The sequence below is a fragment of the Ochotona princeps genome, chromosome 5, assembly GCF_030435755.1.
Source record: "Ochotona princeps isolate mOchPri1 chromosome 5, mOchPri1.hap1, whole genome shotgun sequence".
NCBI lineage: Eukaryota > Metazoa > Chordata > Mammalia > Lagomorpha > Ochotonidae > Ochotona > Ochotona princeps.
Genome location: NC_080836.1, coordinates 28,449,850 through 28,460,480, shown reverse-complemented (window position 1 = coordinate 28,460,480; position 10,631 = coordinate 28,449,850). Strand labels below are relative to the sequence as shown.

Here is a 10,631-nt window from a genome sequence, read left to right as displayed (position 1 = left end):
ATTCTCTACTTTTGAGTATTTTATTAATCAACTGTACCTTTCATTCTTATTCCCCTGATTTGCCTCTAAAGCTCAGTATGAATGGATTCTTTCACAGCATGAGTTGGGTGCATTTCTAGTAGCAATTTTTATTTGAAAAGAGTACAGATATAATTGCAAAATTAGACTGTGCTGTTCCCCTACTAGCCACCACTTGATATCAGCCATTGAGAATTCAAATGACTTGGTATAATTTAGATTGTAAAATGTTGTGTGTTTCTTTTTTTTTTTTCCAGAAAGACAAGTTTCCATGAACAGTCTTTACAAAATTTAGTCATTTGAATTCTTTTTATTCTTTCTTCATTTTTAATTCTCTTATGTATATTAGCCCCTCCAAATATTGATTTTCAGACAGAAATTTTACAGATTTGACAGTTTCATCTATTTTGAATGAGAACTAAAATAGTACAGTACACACTAAGTTATGTCTTGTTTGACCCCACTAGTGCCCTAGAGTCAAATTTTAGGACATATAACTTTCTCAGTTCTTTCCCCAAAACAAAATGACATTTTTTACAATCTTATGTCATCAGTACTAATTTACATCAAGTCAGTGTGTTTCTCTCTCTTTTCCTGGGTGAGAATAATTACCCCTAGTGTTTCAAACATTCCCCCACACTAGCATTACAATATTAACAGAGTAGAATTCTTTGCTAAGACAAAGTCCAAACTATTTCCACTCAGAGGACATCTGAAAAAAAGTTACAGTTTTGTGGAGTTTGGGAAATACATAATTCATGGTCAAATCTTGCTTATATTAATACCCATCATAATAAACTATTTATGCTATATTTCTACTTACAATCCCTTTATGAATAACTTAAACAGAACCAGAACTAGGTTACTTCCCTTGGTACAAAATAAGAGAAAAAAAATGAAAAGCAATAGTCATTTTTATTTGTTTGATTAATGTCAACTTAAGGCACAAAATGAAACTTCATATTATGATGTTATGAAAAAAGTCTAGGGTTAGGAACCAATCATACTAATTTTTAGTCACAACTTGGGAATAGCTAGATTATGGAAATGAGAAGTCAGTTATTAGCTTTGGAACTCAGTATCCACAACCATAAAATGAATAGATAAAGCTATTTACTTGCTAACAATATGACTAGTTTTAATATTCTGTGCTGCAGGTATACAATTACCATGTAAGACTGGAAACAAGCCAAAAGTACTTTATATAAAAATATAATAATTAAGAAACACCCATTAGATACTACCTATAATGTCCCAATCCATGTGACCAAAACTAGTCTCATATTCCCTTTGAAGATGGATGTTTAGCTTGAAACATAAATAAAACCTGGTTTGTAATACCTTTATGAGAAAATGTATCTCACTAAGTGACAATTAGCTAGTCATTGTATACAGCTAGAATCTACAGTGAGGTTGGGAAAACATTTTTCCTATACAGAGGGTATAAAATTCAACCTTGAATATCCTTTTACCAGATTTTAAGATTGTCCTTTTTCATACTACTTATTGTTCCTTACGGTGCATATATTTTTAGTCAATAAACAAATCAATGTTTTTTAAGATTTATTTTATTTTATTGTTATTGTTATTGCAAAGTCAGATATACAGAGAGGAGGAGAGACAGAGAGGAAGATCTTCCATCTGACGATTCATTCCCCAAGCAGCCACAATGGCCAGAGCTAAGCTGATCTGAAGCCAGGAGCCAGGAGCCTCTTCCGTGTCTCCCACGCAGGTGCTGGTTCTCCTGTCCTTGACTCCTTTCCCAGGCCACAAGCAGAGAGCTAGATGAGAAGCAAGGCTGCCGGGATTAGAACTGGCACCTATGTGGGATCCTGGTGCATGCAAAGCGAGAACCTTAGCTACTAGGCTACCGTGCTGGGCCCACTCTATAAGTTTTTATTGAGTGTCTTCAATGCACGTGTAAGGGAAGATGGGCCAAGAGGACAAAACATGGTTATTTAGTTTAGGAGATGAGATAAATACATGCGAAAGAATAATTAAGCATTAGTGACGGCATGTGATAAAAATGCAACTCGTGACAGCAAGCATAGCTGTTCGTATTTCAAAGGTAGGAGAGAGGGGAAGACTGGTATTCATGTACGGTTTTATGATACAGGTAGAACTGGAACTTCATCCACTTCAGTAATCAAAGAGCAGTGAGGCAGGGTTTTCCACCAAAGGAGTAGTAACTGATCAAAGAGGGAAGTGTAATATCACTTCAGAGAATGGTAAGTGACTGAATCAGAGAGGCAATTTGTGGAAGAGAAGGCTGGACATTCAAGCTGAAGCCAAAGGTAGAGACTGTAAAACATCTGATGGAAGAATTTGGGTCACAGTGAAATAGCATGGTTTCCCTGGGGGTGAACTACATCCAGAGAGAACACCATAATTGTTAAGGCTACATAAGGCCAGAGGGATGAAATCTTGTCCTGTGATGGTGACAATGAAGAAATGAACAACATGACTGCTCTGGTTTCCAGAGAGGAAATGTCTTCAAGATTACACATGTATATGTCTAGAATAAAATGATACTTTTTATTTCTAGTGAATCAGAAGACAGATCCAATTTTTTAAAAAGATTTGTTTCTTTTTATTGGAAAGTTAGATATACAGAGAGAATGAGAGACAGAGAGGAAGATCTTCCATCTGCTGATTCACTCCCTAAGTAATTGCAATGGCGGAGCTGAGCCAATCCGAAGTCAATACGAAGCCAGGAGGTCAAGAGTTTCTTCCAGGTCTCCTACGCAGGTGCTGGGTCCTAAGGCTTTGGGCCGTCCTCGACTGCTTACCCAGCCACAAGCAGGGAGCTGGATGGGAAGTGGGGCTGCAGGGATTAGAACCGGTGCCCATATGGGATCCTGAAATGTGCAAGACGAGGACTTTAGCCACTAGGCTATTGCACCAGGCCTGAAAGATCCAATTTTGACAAGATCTTGAGCTAATCCTTAGATAAATCATTTCTATGTAAAAATCATGGCTAAACATAGAGATTTGAGAGGCATGTAAATATTTTCATATAATATTTCACTTCTTGGAAAGTGAAGTATGAGACTTACCATTGGGAGTGTAATATTGTGAAACAGAGCTGAGGTGAAAACTTCTAGTGGCTAGGAAGGAAAGACAAATTCATCAAGAAAATAAAAGTTTAAGGAGAAAAGGGGAAATATAAGCATCCAGAAGCAAAGGGAGAGGATTTGATAAAGGTGTCAATGACCAATGCCTTTAAAAGCTTCAAAAAACTACAATGACAGGATGCTATGTAAGTGTACCTGCTTGATCGTTACAAATTAACTTGTGGCCTCCAGTTTTTATTCTTTTGGGAAACTAAAAACTAGAGAATTCTGGAAACTAGAATTTTCCTTTTGGGAAAAACAGAAACTCTCCCTAGCTCTAAGTTCTTGATTTCTTATTCTTAGAGTTCTTTTGGAATGGAAAATGCATGTTTTATGGTTGAAACTACCTCTTAAATTATTTATTTATTTATTTGTTTGTTTATTTATTTATTTATTTATTTAAAAGCAAAATGGGTAGCGAAACAGAAAGAAATCTGCCTGCCAGTTGATTTTGAAAATGCCCCCACCAGACAGTGTTGCTTCAGGAGTCAGGAACTCAATCAGTGTCTCTTTCCCAAGAGTGAAAGAGACTGAGTACTTGAGCCATCACTTGTAGCCTCCCAATATGCAAATGAGAAGGAAGTTGGGGTGTGGAGCCAGGCCTCAAACCCAGGCATTCTGACATAGCATACAGACATTCCAGACAGGGGTTTTATCTAATCGGTGCCTATGGCCCATCCCTTGGTCCACTTCTCAGTGGATCATCTTATTCTGTCTTCTCAAGTACCTCTCATCAAGATGCAATTATTGGCTAATTTTCTGTAGCAATTCCAAGCCATAGTCTTTTTTTCCGTAAATCTGAGGAATTTCTGGTTCTTCATTACCACAAGTCTTGAATTGTCTAGATCAGACATGAGAATGTGAGAAAGAGGAGTAATGGTTGTACTTCCTGTGAGGTTGACATATTTCGGACACCTGGAATAAAAGAGCCAACCAAACATTTTCATCTTCCATTCTTGCGATCTCCGAGACCATACCCTTCCCTAGAACACTTTCTTAGTGGCCAGTTCCATTCTTAAAACTCCTTACAACCTTAGTATCTACAGGGCAAAACCCACACTCCTCACTCCCATGTTAAGTGTCAACACTTTCATTCCAATTGTTCTCCAGTCTAATCCGACTGAATCCTTTGGTGATATCAAAACAGTTACACCAACCTCTGGGTCTCTGCATGTGCTATCCCTCCGGACCGTAATCTCTTACTCCCATTTTTCAAGGCCTCCAAATTCTACACACTCTTTCATCCATCAGATCCAATTTCCCACATGTGATCCTCCTTGAACACCTGGAACCATACCAATCTCTTCCTTCTCTGAAATCCAGTTTTAAATGCATATATCACTGATTTCAGCATGTTCAGCATGTTTTAGTGTTTGCATTTACTTCACCTAGATTTCATGAAGACAAAACATTTCTCCACCTGAAAAATGTACTAAATTGTCATGACATCTGTGTCACAGAATTGTCAAGGTAGTTAAAAAATAATATCTGTATGTTGGTACTAGTAAGTTGCCAAGGATTTTGGTTGCAGGCAAAGGAAGTCAGCACAGCATAGCATACAACTATGTTTTCTTTTCCCCCAGCAGAATTAGAGTAATAATGCTGTTGACATGCAACAACGTAAAGTGTTATAAGTCCTGATTTGAAATAATGACTTTCTATCTTGCATAATCACACTGGTTTTAATGGTTTGTAAAAGGAGGAATAAATGCTTTAATGTATAGGATTATGAAACCTTTTTTTTTTTTTTTTTTTTACAAAACCCTGTTACAATCAGCTAGAATTCAAGTTCAGGATAAAATTGTGAGATAATATTTTTTAAAGTGTATGAGAAAGCTGTTTTCCAAGATTAGAGAAATGGAAAACTTGGGAGTGTCAAAAACGCAAGCATGCCTCCAAAGTAGCAGTAATAGTGCAGTGGGATTATTAACGTTAATGCAGTTCCATGTACATGTCAAGACTCAAATAGGCCCCTGATGTTTTCCTCTTTGAGTGTGAAAAAGTCATATTTACTCAGGCAGCCTTGTACTCTAGTTATAAAATGTTATTAATAACCACCTGTATTTTCACTTCTTTGGCTGGGGACAAAAAAAAAAAAACCTTATATCTAGATATTGAGTGATTTCAATTTAGGTCCAATTTTTAATCTCACACAAGAGAAGTCTTATTAAAAAAAACTAACTATATAGACTCTAATTATAATCATTAAACAGACCTTTATGCTTCTAGACATAATATACAAATTATTTTACATATGAAAGGCAACAAATTTTTGGAATTCCCCAAATTCTAGTGTCACAGAACCTACATTGGAATTTTGTCACTTTCAATTGCTAGTGAAATGAACTTGAGTATGTAATTGAAAAGCCTTCATTTCTACATCATTAAAATGGAATTAGTAATTCCCAGTGTGGAAGGCTCCATTGCAAGGATTAAATGACATGACATTAAAGCACCTAGTTCAATTCCTAACATAAGCTGGGTGCTCATCCAGTTTTATTTTGTTAGGCCAGATGGTTTGTTTGCATCAAGAAATAAGCATTTTTTCATTAATAATGAGTTAATTGTAAACTGTATCCTCTTTCAACATGGTTCCTCATTAACTTCTCTAGAAAACAAACATATAATATTTAACAAATTTTGTAATTAAAGGACTGGTCAATTATTTTGAGAGCGTTGGAACCAACGTCATGGCACAACAGTTAAGCCACCACCTAAAATGCCTGCAAATTGTATCAAAGCACCAGTTTAAGCCCCAGCTGCTTGGTTTCTGAACCAGCCCCCTGCTAATGCACTTTGGAAGGCATCAGATGAAGGCCCAAGTCCTTGGAGCCCAGCCATCCATGTGGGAGAATTGGATGGAGTTCTGAGCTGCTCGCTTCAGCCTGGGCCATCCCTGGCAGGTTTAGCCATATGGAGAGTGAATCAGTGGATGGAAGATCTCCCTCTCTTCAGCCCCCTACTCTCCCTACCAGACTGTTGTTCAAATAAAGAAATATTTTAAAATATTTTTGAGAGCCTTTGCCAATTAAATTCCTGTAGTATTCTAAAAAACTAAATAGACAAATTTTAAAATAAGTTATTTTCCCTATCCTTGTAGTATATTTTCAGTTAAAATATGTAGATGAAGAAGTTGCTTTGTTTTCTACCTCATCTTCATCTTTCTCTAACTTCTCTATATTGATTAGAGGAAAGAGATTTAATTGTCTTTATAATGTTCATGTATTGTAATGATGATGAAAACTGTTGAAGGTATTTTCTGTATCTGATAATAAACTAATGTTGAGAATTATGTATTTTTTCCTCCCCTTCTTACTCTTGATAACAATAGGTTGACAATAGGTTGACACCCTCCAAGATACTTAGCTTTTTTTTTCCAGTTAGAGTATCCTTTGTGTGCATTAGTTGAACTGAATCTTGACAAAGTAGCTTTAAGAAAATAGAAGATTTAAATATTACCTTTAAGGGACTCAAGATTTTATGCTACCAATAGCAAAACCAAACACTTAATAATAGGAAGACAAAATTTATAAATAAATAATTATAGGATTGTTAACTGTTTTAATAAGGATTGCTTACTGAGATCCTACTAAGTGCAAGGCATTTTGTTAGGCAAAATGAAAAATGACTTAAATAAAGAGTCATCGTTACCACTAAAGATTTACACACAGTTTGGTCAATGAAACAACGGTGAATGAAAAAGAAGTGTTTAAAATGGTTAGCACAGTGTTTGAACACAATAAATCTCATTATTTATGGCAATATGTAGATTACGATGTTTCATTTAAGATACAAGCTATACAGGTTCAAACAGTGTTCCAGGATTTGTGGCAGAGTACAGTGTCAAGTGGTAGAAATAGGACCATAGAGATATGTCTTAAGCTTGTTGTTAATTTAACTTGTTGTTAAAGGGAGCTTTCAGGAAAAGTACAGTGAAATTGCTTTTAGTGGTAGCCATGGTACTGAACAAGGGTGTGTGTGTGTGTGTGTGTATAAGAGAGAGGGAGAGAAAGATATTCCACCAATATGATCAGAAGAAGGGAGAATGATGGTAAAATGGTGAAGAGAAGCAAGGTGGGCCAGGGAATTTATTCCATTCTTGTTGTACTCTGAAGCAGGTACGAAAGAGATCATCAGCAGGAAAGGAATGGAGGCCGGATCAGAAGATCAAAGATCGGAAATTTGGAGTAATTGCTGTGCACAGTCTAAGGAGATTCAGTTATCATCAGGAAAGAATATCTTATCTTGATTTGGAATTAAACTATACATAATTTATGTTTTTTTTACACACATTTGATACTCTAGAGACAGAAATTGTAGGTCTTAATTTTGCAAGGAAATAGTGATATGAGAATAAAGAACTAGGATGGAAGCTAAGATTCTGTGCTGACCACCTTTTGAGTCAGAAAGTTTCTCAGAATCATTCAAATGATAGCCTGGGGGAAAATACAGACATAAGAAAAGCACCATTTTACTTTCACTCTAAGGGAAACATCCTGTAGTTTGATGGGAATAATGGATGATTTTAGACTTCACAACTTCACAGATAAAGAATGGATGCTTTTCATGGATTAGGGTTAAGTTTGCTTATCTCCATATTCCCCTTCAGGGACAGTGGCAAATGTTGACAGATACATCGTTGGTTGGAAAAATGAATCAGCAGATAAATGGATATCAAACAAGTTGTTAAAGCAGAAAAACTGGTTTGAAATGGTAGAACGCATTAAGGAATCTGTTGACCCACAAGTCTGGCTCTGTGTGTCAAAATAGATGAAAGCAGGAATAATGCAGGAAAGACCAGTGAGGGATGGGATATTACCAAGGGATGACATAGTTTCATTTCATCTAGAGAAGTGGAACATGTGTAGGAGGATAGCATTAAGCATGTGGGGGGAAAACAAGCAGTATGTGAAATGAGAAAACAAAATGAACCATAAATTTAGTTCTTCTTTGGTTTTGAGTCCTAAATTAAACTGGAGACACTTTTATAGTTTATTGTAACCTTAAAATATCGAATAAACTAATAGCTAATGAAATTCACCTTCATTGGAAAGTTATTCTTTGAGAGGCAGGGAGAGTAAGTCAGACAAATCGACACAGGGTCCCCCACCCTTCTCCCCCCCATTTTACTCACCAAATGCCTGCAACTGGCTATGGAACTGAGCTTCTGAGAATAATCCAGGTCTCCTCTTTGGATAATGAGGATACATCTGCATACGCTGTCACCAACGAATCCTGGAGTCTATTAGCTGGAGTTGGAAGTCAACTGGAGTATGAAACACCTGTTCTCAAATATGGGTATTACTAACCAGCCCAATGCTAACCCTTAAACAGAAATTCTAAATAACTGTCTAAAGTGGAATATTAGAAGAACCTTTATTTTATTAGAAGAACCTTTTACCCAACTGACCCAGCCTTAGTTACTCAATAAAAATAAATTAAAAAAAATAAAACTATGAAATAAATATCAGGGAATCAAAAGAGAATGAATGGGAGAAAAAGCTAGAAAAAAGTTAAATATTAGATACTATGTATGTAGTTAAAATTACTCATTCCAAGATACTTTCATAGTTGATATTTGGAATCACTTGCAATGTCATTGTGATCTTTTCCACATCTAAGGCCTAATGTGATGAAGAATTTTAAAAATGAAGTGCTCTCTGTCTCCTTCTCTTTCCCTCATTTTGAGTCATTATGATACAATGTAAAGAGCAATAAGTTCCAAATGAGGATGTGTAAGCTCTCTATCCAACTCTTTCTGAAACTAGTTATGAAACTTTTTATAAATCATTAACCTCACCATACCTCAGTTGTATCATCAGTTAAATGAGAAAATCAGGTTAGAAATTGTGGACTCAACCCCACTATAACTTTTTCTATTACCTTGTACTGGACAGCATGAACAAACAAAACCAAAAGCTACACTTAGCTGGACGGAAAGAGAATGGGTGGTTTTGACAGAATTGTACAAGGGGCAGCCGGTAAGCTTCGTGCTCGAGCTGCACAGTTGCGCAAGAAGAGCCTCACATTTGATTGGCTTTGCTGTTGTTGTTTCGAAACTTTTTTCTAAAGGGTTATTTATTTATTTTTCTTGGAAAGTCAGACATACAGAGAGAAGAAAAGACAGAGAAAAAGATCTTCCATCCAATGATTCACTCCCCAAGTGGCCAGAATGACCAGAGCTGAGCCGATCAGAAGACAGGAGCCATGATCCTCTTCCGGGTCTCCCACATGGGCACAGGGTCCCAAGGCTTTAGGCTGTCCTCGACTACTTACCCAGGCCACAAGCAGGGAGCTGGATGGGAAGTGGAGCAGCTGAGTTACGTACTGGCACCCATTTGGGATCCTGGAGGATACCAGGCAAGGACTTTAGCACTAGGCTATCCCACCGGGCCTGCTGCTTTGAAACTTTTAACAACAATTCTTGAATGAGCAGCTTATCAGCTTTACATTTTCCCTAAACCATAGAAATCATAAAGCCAGTCTTAATGATACATCATAAAATACATTAGAATGATAGAGGAGTGTAAGCCAGAATAGGAAAAAATAAGCTCAGATTTCACTATGTAAAGTTAGGTCCTTCGTGGAGAAACTCCAGAGCAATTAGATCCTAAGTAAAATATCGAGACCAATTTTGAAAACCTTGCCTGAAAAAGAAGAGCAGCAGTGTTTAGAACTCTTGAAGCATAAACATTGTAAATTATGAGGCCAGGGTAGGGGGGCATGGTTGTTGTAGATTGCACCTGCAGTGCTGGTATCCCATCTGGGTGTCTATCCAAGTCCCTGCTGCTCCACACCCTGTTGGTGTGCCTGGGAAAGCAGCAGCAGATGACTGGGCCCCTCCACCATCATGGGAGACCTAGAGGAAGCACTGGCTTCCTTGGCCTGGCCCAGCTCTGGCCATTGCAGCCAGTTGAGCTAGTGGATAGAAGATCTCTGTCTCTGTTTCTGCCTCTCTGTGGTTCTGCTTTTCAAATAAACCATTTTTCTAAGTGTAAATCATATCATTAACATGGAAGAAAGTAAGAGGAAGAGCAAAAAAGTTTTTGCAGCTTTGTTCTAACTTCCAATTCCCCTTATTCCTTTTACATGTAGCTTAGATTAAACTTAAATGAACCGGCTTTCCTACTTGAGTAACTAATGCTGCGTAAGTTTGATCATAAGGTATTTCTCAGCAACTGCTGAGTGAATATACAATGTTAGTCAGTTGTACAGGATCAGATAATTCAATCAGAATTTAATAAGGAAGGCGTTGTTCTGTGATAAAGCATGTCACTTTCTTTGTATTTTTGTCACATTTTTACAGCTTGAAAGAGTTTAGTCATTCAGGCAGGTATTTGTCGTGGAAATCATCGTTTTCAAAATTTCTAGTTCATGCAATACAATGAGTTTTACAAACTAGAAAAGGAGACACATTCTGAAAGGAGAGAAACAGAAGTAGCACTTGGCGGGTTAGGCAGAGGGTCATTTTCAGACTGTAATCAGCATACACCAAGAAGA

At 37.1% G+C, this 10,631-nt stretch overlaps 1 protein-coding gene across 7 annotated transcripts in view; it reads left to right on the top strand.

The window, feature by feature from the left end:
• The window catches only part of ZEB2 (zinc finger E-box binding homeobox 2), a 129,734-nt gene that overhangs the window by 94,714 nt on the left and 24,389 nt on the right, over nucleotides 1-10,631 (top strand). The gene's annotated exons all lie outside the window — the stretch shown is intronic.